Genomic DNA, 15,890 nt, shown 5'->3' on the forward strand with positions numbered 1-15,890 from the left:
CTATTTGGAAAACACTTCCCTCTTTCACTTCTGCTCCTCTATCCAAGTCTCAAAGCCTTTGCCTTTCCTAGTGTCCAGAGCACTCGCTCTTTCACTTCTGTTTTTGATTCAGCTTTTATGAAGCCTTGAGGTCACCTCTTCCCCTCCTCTTCCATAAGTTTCTAGCTGACAATTTTGTTGTTCTTTGTCATGCACTTGGTTGACTATTGAGGTTGCAGGTGATGTGGCAGGACAAAGCACAGATGGAGGTAGGGTGGGTCTTGCAGGTTTGGAACACTATGGAGTCTTCAGAGGATCTTCATCATGTGAAAGGGCAACAAGATGAATAAAAGGCTCAGGATTAAGTATAGAAGAACCTAGAGAGGCATGAAGATGCTTTCCTGGGGTGGTTCATGAAGGACCTGAGGCAGTTCTTGGATGTCCAAGTGACAGCCCTTACATGCCATCTCCTTCCCCAGCACAATGCAATACTCCACTCAGAGTTTCAAGGGTTCTGCCCAAAGCTTCAGAAGGCCTTCAGTGGGTGGCAGCCTTCCCATTTCCTACCAGGCTGTTTGGCTGCCAGTGTAGCATAGCTGTTTGTGCTGTGCTCTGCATGTGTGAAGCTGGACAGGTACCTCCAATGCCCTGGCGAGATGGGATGGGAGCAGCAGAGACTGCAAGTAGCTGGCAAGCCTCCAGGTGTGAGATGCCACCACATCTGGTGGGGCAGTACTCTCCAAATGGTGTCTTCTCTGAGAAAGGGCAGCGTGGAGCTGGATAGAAATGTCTTGTGAGCAGGGCCAGCCCATGTCCTGCCACATGGACCATGTTGGCAAAGCAAGATATAATGCTGTGACTGACTGGGAGAGCCTTGGTTACTACAAAGACAGATTTGTGTGCAGCAACTTTAAAAAAAACAAAACAAAACAACAGAGAAAAAGTTGGTGTGAATAAAAGCTACAATGTAAAATATAATGGATCCACCACACAAAGTGGTGTCCACCAGATCCATACAGGATCAAATTTGATAACAGGCACTTAGTCCCTTCACTATTTCTAGCTAGTCTGTAGACTCTTCCTTGCCATATGGGATTTCCACATTCATTTTTCTTTTCAAAGTCAGCATAAAACTTTGCCTTATGACAAACATCTGGATACTACACCTTTCCCTCACCTTTTTTGATGAATCTGAGATTTGTCCATCAGTCAGAACAGGAGGGGTTTCGTTTTCCTACCAGTACTTCATCGTGTGGCAATGGGCAGCTAACGCTGCTGAGAGCAATATCTCCAGCTAAGCAAAATGTCTTTCCTCTTGCCATGTGCAGAGGCTGCGAAGCTGCAGATCCACCAGGCATGCCAGCACCTTCTGTTTAAAATCTATTTTTCCTTTGGGTTTGGGCCAACAGTTCAAAGCCAATTGCAGTTGTTGGGTCCAGACTGCTATGAAATGGCTTTCTCGGGTAGCGTCTAATACCTTTCCTTGACAGCAGGCTGTACTGGAGCGCATTTCCACATCCTGGCTCAGGGTTAGACACATTCAGCATGTCGTACAAAATGGAGGCTCAAATGCAAAATGGAATTCACAGTTGGAGACTGCCGTATCCCACTGTGTCATGGCATAAATGGTACTCCTCCAGCTGCCTGGAACGGCACGCTCGCCCCTGGTCTCCCTGCCCTGGAGAGAAAACAGTAAAACTAGATAGGGAGGTGGACAATAAAAAAAGATTGGAGGCATGGAATGACTTCCATATGAAGAGAGACTGAAAAGGTTGGGATCATTTAGAGAGGAAATGAAAAAGAAAAGTATATGGTAGAGCTATCCAAGCTAGTTAATAGGACTGGGAAGATAAATCAGATGCTCTTCCTTACCATTTTTCCTTACACAAAAAAAACCAGGGGAACACTTAGTGAAACGGAGACAGCAAATTAAAATTGATAAAATCAATTGCACAACATATATTTAACTTGTGAAAGTCATTATTCTGGGATATCACTGAGACCAGGAAGATAGAGGGCATCAAAGAGGTACAGAAATTTCTGTGTAGTGGAAATACCTGTGGGATCTTAACTATGAATAAATAAATAGAAAAAACCTAACCTATTCTATACTGTGTGGGAGACATGTAAAACCTTCCTCTTGTTTACTGAACCTGGTTTTGATGCATCTGGAGACTGTTTGGTGTCCCTGATCATGCACTGGCAACCATCTGAAGTGAAAGGAAGGTGTCTCAGGATGATGGGGAAGAGGCAGATGTGCTGGTGCCCTCCTCTCCATGACAGTGCTTTAAGGAGTGCAGCCATCAGCACCTCTCAAAACCACTGGCAACTGCTGGACTTTGGTGGGCTGTTGAGTTTGGCATAAGGGAAAGACAGAGTAATGAGGCATCAGGGACAGGACCTAACTGTGTGGTAGCTCCTTGTCAGAATGTTCACAGACCCCAAGACCTCTTGGTCCATAGATGCCCCTGTCATGGATACATATCTATGGGGCCCTTAGGGCAAAACCCAAAGAAAGATGTGGGCATGTAATGTATGATTTAGATTGTCACCAGGTGCCAAGGTTTGAGCCAAAAAAGCTCTTAGGTCCCTACAACTCTGCAGCTGTGTACAGTAAGAAGTCTTGCTGGTTTGGCTGAGCTGAACCTAAATCTTTCAAGAACTAGAGTTCAAGAGTCCCCATTGCTGAGGAAAGTGTGCAGAGCAGAAGACTGCAGAGCCCAGCCTGTTCTTTCTCTGGCGTCATGAAGTCTCATTTTGGCACAGGAGCTTATCTTCATCAGGAGGTGTGGGAGCTGCTCCACCTGCCTCCCAGGGAAACAAGCAATTGATGTGGTCCATGGTTGGGTGGCTAGGACACCTTCATGGGAAGGGCTGATATGGAGTCTGAGCACCCTCAGACAAGGGAACTTACCTCTCTCTTGCTCTTCAAGGAAATCACAGGCTAACTGCTGAGCTGTTATGTATTAGACTCTCACCACCACCCCTGTTACTGAAAGTATCTCAAGCTTTCATGACTGTCAGGGAACTTTAAGTTTGCTTTGAACATGTTTACTGGATTCAGCCTCCATGAACTGAGGCACAATCCATGAATCTCACAGTCTTTGGCAGAGATGGAGAAAAAGTATTTGGCTCAGCCAGTATCATGGTTCCATTGGGCATGCTTTGTAGCAGAAATGTTGACGCCAAAGTAAGCTTTCCTGTCCAAAGTCAAGCGCTTACAGACTCTCAGACATCTAAAGGATTAAGCAAATCCTTTGTGGATCACATATTTGGACATGGGTGACTAAATTCTGCCTAAACTGCTTGAGAAGTTGATTTGTGCATATTGTAATTTTCCAGTTCCTTCCAACTAACCCTTTGGTGTTATATTGGTGATAATTACCTCTCTCTCTTTGACTGTCTGTCTCGAAGGGACCTCTCTTGTCACTAGCACAACTTTTTGCACAACTGGTAGAAACCGTCTTCTCTCTCAAATCACCTCACTGACTAACATAGCCAAATTCAGAGCAATTGTTTGCATTCCAGATTTAGTTTTCAAGTTTGCTGACTCCTTTTCTGAACTAACGAACAGCTCCTGTACCTCATCTGTTTTTTCCTAACCATTTCAGCTGGTATGATGCAAGATGTATTTCTTTCTATCAGCTTTACCTTTTTTCCATGAGAGCATTATGTGTACCAGAGCATTAAATGTTTGGAAAAGATACATCCAATGTCACTGAGCGCTATCAAAAGCTCAAAGGAAAACCAAGCACTTTGTCTAAATGTGTACCTCTTGCAACCAGAAGATAAATATTCTGACCCTGAGAGGAAAGAGGAATGAGTTTGCTACCATTGACAGAAAACTGAAGACCTGTGTAGGTAGGGACAGTTATTACAGTCCTGCTGCTCAGCCGCTGTGCTCCCCACAGAAAAGCCGTGCAGCTGTTCTGCTATTTTTTCACAAGAGACTGACTCCTTTTCTAGCTGGTTGTACCCTGGGGGAGCTCCTCCAGGAGTTTTGCCAGTTAGAGCAAGATTTGTGAGGGCCAAGGCAAGCTCCTCACTGGGAGCAGGCAGGAGGCAAAGACTACCTGTTGCAAAGAAATATGAAGAACAATGAGTCATCCATGGTGAGATTCATCCTGGCTAGCTGCTGATGTCAACTGTAGAGATGTCCACACCTGTGTTAGTCATCCAGCTCCCCCAAGAGCCCATGGAGAACTTTTTAAGATGTTCTGCATTAGAGCAAGATGAAGCGTGTCCAAAAGTGTCTGTTTCTCCCCTCTGCCCCAATGCCAACTGAGCCCTGTGGTAACTAGGTCAGACATAGACATCTACATCCAACTGATCCCATCCTCAGCTGAGGATGAAGTGAGTGGATGCTTGCCTCTTTGCTGAGGCTGGCTGGACCCACAGAGCTTGCTGTCACTCCACATAATGTGCTGCTGCTCCGGAGAGAGAGAGCAGCCATCCTCAGTGCATTTGCTTTGCTCCCTGGTACTTGTGCGAAGAGGCTGGTGGCACATCTGCATCCCTCCCCAGTCACATCTGGTTGAGGGCAGACAGATGCGGTAACAGACCCTCTGAACAAGGCACCTCCCGAGGGCCTGCTACAAGGGGAAGACTCTCGCAGCATTTGAAGTAAGGGTGGCCAGCGAGAGATGCATCCCTCTTTCTCTCACTTTGTTTTCACCCACATGGCATGTAGCTGCTTATAGAATGAGATCCGGCCCTCTAGGATATACACATGCTTGCATGTGTTGGATGCACACATATAGATGTGTGTCTGTATGTAGTTTATTAAGAATTAAAAATGCTTCTTTTTGCCTCAGACAGTGCTTCCAGTGCTTGCCTTTTCAGTTGGGGGGACTGTGTTTTTAATCTCGCTAATACAAAGAAAACAATGGACCTCTTTCTCTGCTAGCTGTAAAGGGTCATAAGTAAAATGAGTTTTGGCAGACTCGTTCCAACTAGACATGCAACCACATGCAAAAATGACTCTAAATTTAGCATGTCATTTGTCAGGGTTAACCCTTCCCTTCCTCAAAGAAAAGAAGCTTATTTGCTATCTTCTTGTAGTCTGTATTTGCAAATGGGTCTTGCCTCTATAAAACTCTGAACTGCAGGAATTTATAATGGCCTTTTCCTTTTCTTGTGTAAGTCTTTATTTGTCTTCGGAGTTATGATAAATGCAGGTTTATCCCTCCTTCTGGGAACAGGACACAGTACTTTCATACAAGATCAAGTACACTTAAAACCAAAGAAAGTGTTTTCCTCTCATGTTTTGGATGGGGTTGGGATGGTCTTGCTTTTTTGTATGGACCTTAAAAACTGTTGGACTCAACCCTGTGTATTTCTGCAAGTCCTGGTCACCAGCATGAAACTAGTTTGATGGAATAAGGTTACTGCTGTGAGAAATCACTGAACTTAAGTCAGTCCAGAAGTCTTTGAGAAATATTATATTGCACCTGAGACTTTATGCACATAGCCATTGGTGTAATACCTGTTACAGCAGGAAAACAGGAACTGACCTTCAGCTGCAGCTATTTCCAGCAGGAAAAGAAACACTGAAAATGTCCCAGTCCATTTTCCAGCCTGTGAGGTTTCTGACCTTGTTTTATATGGTTATCAAAGACAAACAAGCAAGGGCTTCAGTGCAAGATGAAGTTCACATAAATCCTGGGTTTAAGCTAAGAAACTGATGTCTATTGAGTGGTGCCAGTAATTATGTTGGGCAAGGCAAATGGTTTGGAGGTATGAGAGAAAGTGGGAGCTTACCCACTTTGAAATGCATTTCTTGGAAAAGTTGGTCTGAGCTGGTCTGATTCTGTCTGTGATTCTCCCTTTTATTCTTTTTTCCCTCCCCCAACCAAGAAAACACCGTTCCCAGAAATCCCAGAGGACATTCCTAATTGAAAGCAATGATCATGAGTCATTCCTGTATATTAAGTGAAATACTCTTGCATGCCTCCAAAGGGATAAAGTGATTAAACCCACTAGAGAAGGGCCCAGGAACTCCTGCTGTCCCTGTAAACCTTGAAATTAAAAATCAAGAAGATAAGCTAGTGGTACAGTATTTTCTTTCAAAACACACCTCTTTCTGAACTACTAGAGCCCACATACAAAGAGACAGAAAATGAATTGCATTTCTGACAGTTTAAGATTCAGATTTTTGTCTGCTGAGACTGTTTGTTCTTCTGAGCAAACTGTATGCTACACTGTCCTGTTGTCTGGGATATAATGGAATATAATGTTAGCCTCGGACAGTGGTTGTTGAGCCAGTGCCAGCCTCACTAATGAGCATGTGGTTTCAATAATAATATGGCTACTTGTAAGATGGCTGGCCACAAGCCAAGCACTTAATATGGAGGGGGCAACAGATGTAAAAAAAGTACCATCCCTGACATGATTGCATTTCCAAAAATTCTCTGGCAAAAAAGTTAAGACTCAGCAAATCGGGATAATGAAGAATCTCCCCATATCAGGAAAGGATGAAGCTCTGACAAATGAATAGGAGCCCTATGGGCTTTGTGCACATATGGTAAAAAATAAGAAATACAAGAACAGGGGTGATAAAGGAACTGATAATTCTTCTTTGTGGAAAAACTTCAGGCTGGTAATGGAAAGTGCTGGATGGTTAGATTTCTCTTTTCTTTTCTTTTCTTTTCTTTTCTTTTCTTTTCTTTTCTTTTCTTTTCTTTTCTTTTCTTTTCTTTTCTTTTCTTTTCTTTTCTTTTCTTTTCTTTTCTTTTCTTTTCTTTCCTTTCCTTTCCTTTCCTTTCCTTTCCTTTCCTTTCCTTTCCTTTCCTTTCCTTTCCTTTCCTTTCCTTTCCTTTTTCCTTTCCTTTCCTTTTTCCTTTCCTTTCCTTTCCTTCTTTCCTTTCCTTTCCTTTCCTTTCCTTTCCTTTCCTTTCCTTTCCTTTCCTTTCCTTTCCTTTCCTTTCCTTTCCTTTCCTTTCCTTTCCTTTCCTTTCCTTTCCTTTCCTTTCTTTCCTTTCCTTTCCTTTCCTTTCCTTTCCTTTCCTTTCCTTTCCTTTCCTTTCCTTTCCTTTCCTTTCCTTTCCTTTCCTTTCCTTTCCTTTCCTTTCCTTCTTTTGACATTCCAGACTTGGACCTAAAAGTCCAAGTGCACCAAGACAGTGAAATGAATTACAGTTTAATAATATTCCCACCACACAGACAAAATGGATTCAATTACATAATGGTAGCATTAAATGTTATTAAGAAGGGGATCCAGAGTCTTGAGGCCAGACTTTCAGAAAATCATGATAAGCTGCTTAAAACAGCTGAAATAGCACATTTATAGGTTTTCCAGCCATAGGTTTGCTGAGGGGAGGGAGCACAGGGAAGGAGTCATTACATTTGCTCAGAGGCTCTAGTGTGCTAATCTGTTATCGAGGATTTAGTGTGTGGAAAAGCAGTGCCAGAAAGTTTCCGATTTGATTATTACGTCTTAACCTGTATGGTTTGGGGATGCTTTCCGGAGTGGCTGCCGTTACAGGAGAGCACACGTGACGGGGGTTTGGATGGACATGCCGGCTCTTGGGCTCCAGCCGTGGCGGTGGGGGACGGCCAAGCCAGCCAAAAGCGGGCACTCCCAGCAGAGGGGAGGCAGAGGCAGCCCTGCCCTGTGTGAAGCTGCCTGAAATGCTCCCTGCCCAGTCACCTGTGGCATCTCGGGTGACATGAAGGTGCTGAGCTGCTTCAACCAGACACGTCTGTCCAGGGCTGCTGAGGAGCCCTCTGGGTAGATGGGACACCACTGAAACATGGGGCACACTGCGCAGCTCTCCCAGAATGGGGCAGGCACAGGCAAAGCATTGTTTTCTCTTACAAAACCCCCAAAAGAATTTTATATTCTTGATATTTAGAATTACCATTACAGATAATATTTCATGACCTTTTAACCACCTTTCTTGAATTTTTTTCCTACCTGGAGAAAAGGAAGATATAATTTAAAAAAAGTAGGAAAGAAGCAAAAGAATCCCCCAACTTTACTTTTTTTTCACTGCTTTTCCATTTTTCCATTTGAAAAACTGGATAGAAGTTAAAAAGACAGGAAAGCAGAAGAAAGAGTGGTCAGAACACAAAGGAGTTCAAAACTAAAAATAGAAGCATGAACTTTTCAGATCTCCAGCACACAAATGAATTGTTATTTTCAGGTAAAGGAATTTTAGTTCACAACAGTGATAAGACATAAATGTTCCCCCTGAATTTTTGGCTGATGATATTAATGGGATTTCATAGAAAATTTCAATTTCTGTAACTAATATGTTTCTAAGGCAGTTTTGAAACTTCAGTTATTTCAGACAATTCTGGTATAAAGTTTTCCAAATGCTCCAAACTCCTTGTTCTTCTTGATGATGTCTCCCTGAATATTTCCCCAAATTTGGATGCACTTACTGAAACTGGGTTGTTGTATACTACTTACCAGGGAATATTTGTTTGTAAAAGCTGCTTGGACTAGAATAATGTTGCATGCCAGGGTTGGGAGACATTTCAAGCCCTGTTGAGTGGGCAACACTTTCATCAGGGTGCTTGTTGATTCATGGTCTTATGATAAATGGTCTGTGACCAGGGAATGGCATATATCCCGTTGGTGGTCGGCAAGAGAGCATTTCACTTCTATGCCTCTTCTAACAAAATGTCCACGGGCACCTCAGGTCATAATCGATTAAATATTCTTACCCTCTAGCAGTGGTTTGGGGGCTTATCTGAGAAGAGGTCTCAGGCGTCTGAGTCCTGATCAGTCCTGTGCCATATGATACCTGGGACGATGCACATACCCTGTAGCTGGCCACTGAAAAACCACTTGTGTGAGGCTCTCTGTCCTTGAAGGGGAAGGAGACCGACAGAGACGCCTCTACAGGATGTTTCATCTCAACCTCAGTAGGTGTCTAAGGGAGAGAGGATAAATTGCCCTGTGAAGGTGCTGCTTCTCATGTGTTTTTGTCATGGAGGAGGGGTCTAAACTTCTAGCTGCCAAGCGAGTAGGTTGCTAAAGTTAAATGAGATGTATCTATCTCGGCTATACCATGGGTTGTTGGCAGTGTTGCATCTTTTATGTCCTGCCAATCCAAAAGTGCTCTGCAATTGTCATACAGCTTTACTTTCAATGAATTGATATTGCAGATTCTTATTTTGGCTGCAGTGCATTAACTGTATAAACAGTCGAGTAAACTGGGCACCACAAAAGCTTGCTGGCTGGTTGCTGCATGCCCCCTAGGCAATAAAAACATGTGCAAAGAACAAAGAGCTGCACAAATCGACTGCAGATATGACCACACACGTTAAGATGTAACACGTCATTGAGACAGGAGAAAAAGCCTTTGTATCAACCAGCACTGGGTGGAACTGGCTAATCCCATTAAAGAGCACCAAAACCCATTGATAAAGGGCCAGCTTTTGTGCTCTCACTTACACTGGGGCAAACCTACTGACCTCGAGGAAAAGGAGCCGAGAGCAGAACCTGGTGCAGCGCGAGTCCCCGTCCTTGCCTGCAGAGATGGCAGCATGTGTGGTAAGTGGCAGGGCTGACATGAAAGTGTGTGTGGCACTGGTTTCTCTGAGCACCCTGCTGTCTGAGAGACAGAAGGCCAGAGGAAGCTTATAAATCTACTCATGCCAGGATGTTATGGCATGTGAATGTGCGGATTTCAGGGGAAAGACAATGAGAGCCACACAGATACTGCGGGTCTTGGGAAACTGACTGCTCTGAGCTTTGATCCTCAGAGCCTGCAGGCTCTCCCAGGCATCCCTGTATTTCAGCATGCTGCAAAGCTCCAGGTGCTCTTTGCTTGGATGCCTGGATGAGAAACTGGGGAACACGGAAGGCAAGGTGCTTGCTTGCATGATCCATGAAGGAGGTGCTGACCCTGTTCCCAGCCAAGACAGGCCTCCAGGAATCCCCAGGAGGTATGGTGCTGATACCTTGTTTTCTGACTGAAGGGAGGTTGCCACCTCTGTTCTTGTAAGTCATCATGCAAAAAAATAAAAAGGTGATGGAACTACCTTGAATAGTTCCTGTCATGCTATTTCATACTCTTTGGGATTTTATCAGTGATGTTTTGTCTCATACAGACTTGCATCCTTTGACTGTGAAAGCCCTGACCCTGTGGTGACAGCCCCGGCTTATTCCAGCTCCCTTCCAGCCGAGAGGCACCACGTAGCTGAGCACACATTTGTAGCCTGCCTGCATGCTCACTTGCCAGCCAGAAAGCCTGTGCTGTCTGCCTGGGCATTCCCTGCCAAATATAACAGCTGAGTTTGGCGCATCCTTCCCGTACTGGGGTCACAAATTCAGGTCTATCGTCTCTTCCTTCACATAATGTTTGTTGAAACTGGAATCAAAATTTATTAGGGTGTGTGTACTGAGAGGAAGGGGAGGCTAAAAGACAGGCAGGCAAGCAGGCAGTGCAACTGCAGGATTCTTGTTTCCTAAGCTAAGATTAACCAAAGCTTACACAGGCTTTGGTTTGGGGTGAGCCTTGCTTCAGGGAACAAACCCTGGTGTCAGGCTGTGGGAAATGGTCCTGGGGCTGCAGTAGGATGATCAGAGGGTGCCCTCCTCCACCCAGGGATCCTTCTCTCTGCTTCATTCCTGGGCTTCTGCCTTGGGGCCACCTACAGGGACACCACCACGGGAGAAGAGGCTCCCCCCTTTGTGCTTGTCCTGTGGGGCTCAGGGATCCTTCTTGCTTCCTAAATTCATGTCAGGGTGAGCCCCTAGATGAAGAAGCCCAGGGTGAGTGGGCTGCAGGGAGCCCCAGCACCCTCCAGCCCCACCTGGGCTGGGCTCCCTGGGGAGCCAATGTGCCCGATGATATGCTCAGCCTTGCCCAAGTGCCTGCTGATGGCAAGCGCCAGCCTTTCCTAGTCTCACTGTCTCAGACCATGGTGCCTTTGTGAGATCGTTTGCTTACATGAAAGGTTTAAGAAGTTTGTGTCTGTCCAGTTAAAAAAAATAAATAAGATAATTCTTGAATTCTTGTTTCTTTCCACACTGGCCTGTTCCTATATACAAAAAGTTTAAAATAAAGGTGGGGAACGCATCTCTGCTTTTACAATTCTATTTGGAGGCCTTTGCCATATGTAGTTATATTTAATTTTGAATGAGTTCTTTGCAGTTCACCTCTAAGGAGATGTTTGTCTACACCTGAAAACATGAGAAGGGCTCAGAGTTGGCTCAGCCAAGGGAGGAGAGACCAATCAACCCGCAAATGAATTTTTACAGGGAATATATTTTTAGACTAAGAATTTTAAAACCTGTGTATGTCTATGAATCTGGTTGTGCATGAGGCTTTCTTTTTGTCTGTCTCCTGGTCCCACTCCCTCCTTTCCTCCTCCTGCCTGTTTCCTACCTCTCCCCCTCCCCATCCTGCCTCAGAAAATTAGCTTTCATTGGACTTTTATAGCTGCACTTTTAAGTCAGTCAAGATTATTTTCTGGTGCTTAAATTCCTAGTTAACATGTCATGGTGCCATTCAGTGCTGGAAATGATGTAATTTATAGGGTAGCTGGTCAATTGCACAAATAGCTGGAAAAACAAGTTTAGCTTGATATAAATAACAAGACACAACAGTATATACAGTACAACACCTTGCCTCCTGCTGCAAATCTCCTGATTTCTGTTATTCTGGTTTCAGCGTGCCTAGCTGCCTCCTTACATTCACTACTATGAAATAAGATAATTATAGCACAAGTAAATATTACCCAATCAATCTAGTGTAACAACTGTTAAAACAAGCCATCTTATAAATTTTGCTATCAAAATATGCCTCGACCCAATATACACAGAAGGTAAGTTTCTCTGACCTTGAAATAAATTTCAAGAGCAAAGAACATTACATGCATAATGAACATCCAGTGATGAGAGGCAGAGCTGGGGTCCAGCCCTGTTTCCTCTGACCCCTTAAAATCTCCCCGAGCTCAGCCGCAGAAGGATGGTTTGTTTTGGGACAGCTTCTCTTTTCATGTACAGCGAAAATAGGCATAGTCCTCTGAAATCACAGTTTCCCCTCTTCCCTTAAGCTTAGTGGCTGGACTCAGGCAAATTAACCCTCCTCTTCTCAGGACAACACCAGACTCTAGTTCTTACGGGTGTGATGGCCGCACACAACATCAGCAGTTTGGTTCAAGGAAACCATAAAGCTTCTTCAAAAACCAGAGCATCCTTTCCCTCTCCTCACCAAACCCATTTAAAAAGAAAAAAAAAAAATCAGCAGAGATCAGAATAAGTTACTCAGTGGTAAGCTACTCACATTTCTGTGCAGAAAGGACTGCATGGACTCATAACTTTGCGCACTGCAGAAGACCGCTCAAATCAGGGGCAAAGTTTTGGACCAATTATAGCAGCAGGCATGTTTTGAAATGCTACTGGATTTAAGGTTTAAATCCAGGCAGTGCTCTGTAGGTTTGCCTAACTGACTCACGATGAGAAGACAGTTTCTATTGGGGTGGGGATGGAGGAGAAAAAGAAGCCAAAATGCCTGTAAAGATTAATGCCTTTTAGAAGAAAATAAAGATGTTCTGACTCTGTGTGTGGCAGAGAAGGGTCTCGAGGGAGAAGCTAATTATGATATACTGCTTGAATACCATTATGCACTAATTACTGAAAAAAGATGATGGATTTGAAAACCTTTGTGTTACTAAATGCAAGCAGAGTAGGGCCAGTGTTGGCAGCTTTTGAAAACCCCACGGCAAGAAGCAGACGAATCATGCATTCCCTGGACATCTCCCAACAAGCATGTGCTGAGTTTCCAACACAAAAGGTGAAGTACAGCCATCTAACCCCCACCAGATCCAGGTATCAGAGGGGGTTGGTTGTTCTGGCCAGACCTTACATGGGATGTAAGGTGGGAAGGAAGGCGTGCACCATTTGTACAACTGGTCTGCAAGCTGCGGGGAGTGCACAGTCTGGACTTGCAGGAGAGAAGGAGAGCCATTTCCTGGTTGATATCACTCAGAAATGTTGCCTTAGATTTATCTCTAAGGTCCTTCTAAATGAGGGACTTGAGGTATGGTGGTAGCCACCCAAGATTCCTCGGGACTCAGTGGAGAAAGAGAAAGATCTCAGAAGGTGATCTGGGGTCCAAGGTAGGCTGAAGCATCTTTCTAAAAAGCTGAGTAAATTTCGTGTTCTTCCCTCTGCCTGGGAAAGTGCCCTGGGGATGGTGGCAGGGTAGGTCTGGGCTAACATATCATGGCTAAAACCCCTGTAAAATCCACCCTCCATTTCAAATGTGTTATGCGGAGGAGTGGTGTGGGCTGGAGGTGAAATATTGCATTCATGCCTGCAGTAATGGAGAAGCAGCACTTACCAGCTCTGGTATACTCCATGCTGTGCCTTCTCTGCCAGTCTCTGGACCTGAAGCATGCCTCTTTGCTAGTGCCACGTGTCTGCTGGGAAGCCACATGCATGTGCTGCCTCTCACAGGGGTTTTGCAACATGGACTAATGCCCCTAAGGATTGGGACCGCTGAAAACACTGATGTGGCTCATCTTGCTGTCTCTCTGTTGTGGTAAACTGAATGTCCTTAAGACCATTTGTTGTTGTAGAATGGCCCATTTCCTTACCTATTGGACTGTTTCACCTGCCAAAAAGGGGCAGCTGTCCAAATTTCCCACCTGAACAGCCCCTTGCTCATATTAACCCCTGAATCATGCCTGGAAACTGAATGGGAGAGTGCTAGTTGGCATGGGACAAAAGCCACATCTCAAATTTGTCATGCCCAGTGCCCCTAGTGGCCTCTTCAAGGTCCCTGAAACTTGTCCAGGGCCTGACTGACCTGAAAAATTTCTCATGGTCCATCCTAGCAGTTGAGCAGAACAGACAGCTAACCTCCAGGCAAGGGCACTGTTTATTACACTAACTCCTAGATGGCCTCATGGTCCCATTTTCTTTGACATGGAGTAACCAGATGTCGTGGTTTAGCCCCAGCCGGCAGCTAAGCACCATGCAGCCGCTCTCTCACTCCCCCCTGGTGGGATGGGGGAGAGAATCGGAAGAGCAAAAGTAAGAAAACTCGAGGGTTGAGATAAAAACAGTTTAATAGGTAAAACAAAAGCTGCGCACGCAAGCAAAGCAAAGCAAGGAATTCATTCACTACTTCCCATGGGCAGGCAGGTGTTCAGCCATCTCCAGGAAAGCAGGGCTCCATGACGCATAATCGTTACTTGGGAAGACAAATGCCATCAATCCAAATGTCCCCCCTTCCTTCTTCTTCCCCAGCTTTATATACTGAGCATGACGTCATGTGGTATGGAATAGCCCTTTGGTCAGTTTGGGTCAGCTATCCTGGCTGTGTCCCCTCCCAGCTTCTTGTGCACCTGGCAGAGCACGGGAAGCTGAAAAGTCCTTGACTAGTGCAGCAACAACTAAAACATCTCTGTATTATCAACACTGTTTTCAGCACAAATCCAAAACATAGCCCCATACCAGCTACTATAAAGAAAATTAACTCTATCTCAGCTGAAACCAGGACACCAGAGAGTAAGCCTTCATGCATATGGGATGCAAAAAATGCAGAGAACAAGCAAAATGCATAAATGCATTTCCTTGCTGGGGAGTGACTTCCCCTGGAATCTGGTTGAGTCTGCTGCTTCTGGCAAATTTTAAAAACTATAAACGAATGCTGAGGAACATACAGAAGATGTCTGGAAATGGAGTTCATGACCTGGTGATCTCCCCTGGTCAGAAAGCAAACCCGCTTTTCCATTACCTTTGATGTGTTGGTGGCCAAAAGAGGAGCATGTACTTTCTGTCCCTCCAAGGAGACTCTTCTGGTTTGTGTGTGCCAGCCATATTCCTCCAGCCCATAGAGCTGAATGGAATTCATTGTCTGACATATGTCTTCTGTTGTTGCTTTTTGCTGAAAATCTGGCTTTCTCATAAAGTGACATTTTTTTGCAAGAAAATTCTCAAGTCTTTTTTCCCCCCTACTTTTTTGGACAAAAGTTTGAATTTTTGAAAGAAATTTTGAATAAAAGTAAACTATTTTTGTTTTCTGTTTTTTTTTCGTTTTCAGGAGAACAAGCATTGCTCACCCCTAGTAAGGTGCTGAGCATGCACCTAGGGAGGAATAACCCCAGGCACCGTACGTGAGGGCCACCCTCCTGGAAAGCAGTTTGGCAGAAAAGGACTTGACCATTAGCCAACAATGTGCCCTTCTGGCAAAGAAGGTGAATGGGGTCATGGATTGCATTAGAAGGAGTGTTGCCAGCAGGTCAAGGGAGGTGATCTTGACCTTCCCATCTACTCAGCACTGGGGAGGCCACACCTGGAGTACTGTGTCCAGTTCTGGGTTCCTCAGTACAAGAGAGACATGAACATACTGGAGAGAGTCCAACAAAGGGCCACAAAGATGATTAAAAGACTGGAGCACCTCTCCTATGAGGGAAGGCTGGGAAATCTGGGACTGTTCAGCCTGGAGAAGAGAAGGCTCAGGGGGATCTTATTAATATATAAAAATACCTGAAGGGAGAGTGCAAAGAAGACGAGGTCAGGCTCTTTCCAATGGTGCCCAGTGACAGAACCAGAGGCAATGGACATAAAATGAAATACAGGAGCTTCTCTCTGAACATCAGGAAACACTTTTGCACTGTGAAGGTGACTGACCAGTGGCAGAGGTTGCCCAGAGAGGTTGCGGAGTCTCTTGGAGTTATTCAAAAGCCCACTGGACATGGTCCTAGGCAGCCTGCTCTAGGTGGCCCTGCTTGAGCAGGGGGGTTGGACCAGATGATCTCCTAAGGTCCCTTCCAACCTCAACCCTTCTGTGATACTGTGATTCTGAAACCCTACTGGGAGATAACACAGCAGTACTGTAGGAAACTAAAGCAGCTGTAATCTTGCCTGTGCTCTCCATAGCAGTTCTTGAAGTCAGCTATTCCCAGAATCATACATGGATTTAATTTTTTGAGAGAAGTACTTG

The sequence above is a fragment of the Ciconia boyciana genome, chromosome 1 (assembly GCF_034638445.1).
Source record: "Ciconia boyciana chromosome 1, ASM3463844v1, whole genome shotgun sequence".
Classification (NCBI taxonomy): Eukaryota; Metazoa; Chordata; class Aves; order Ciconiiformes; family Ciconiidae; genus Ciconia; species Ciconia boyciana.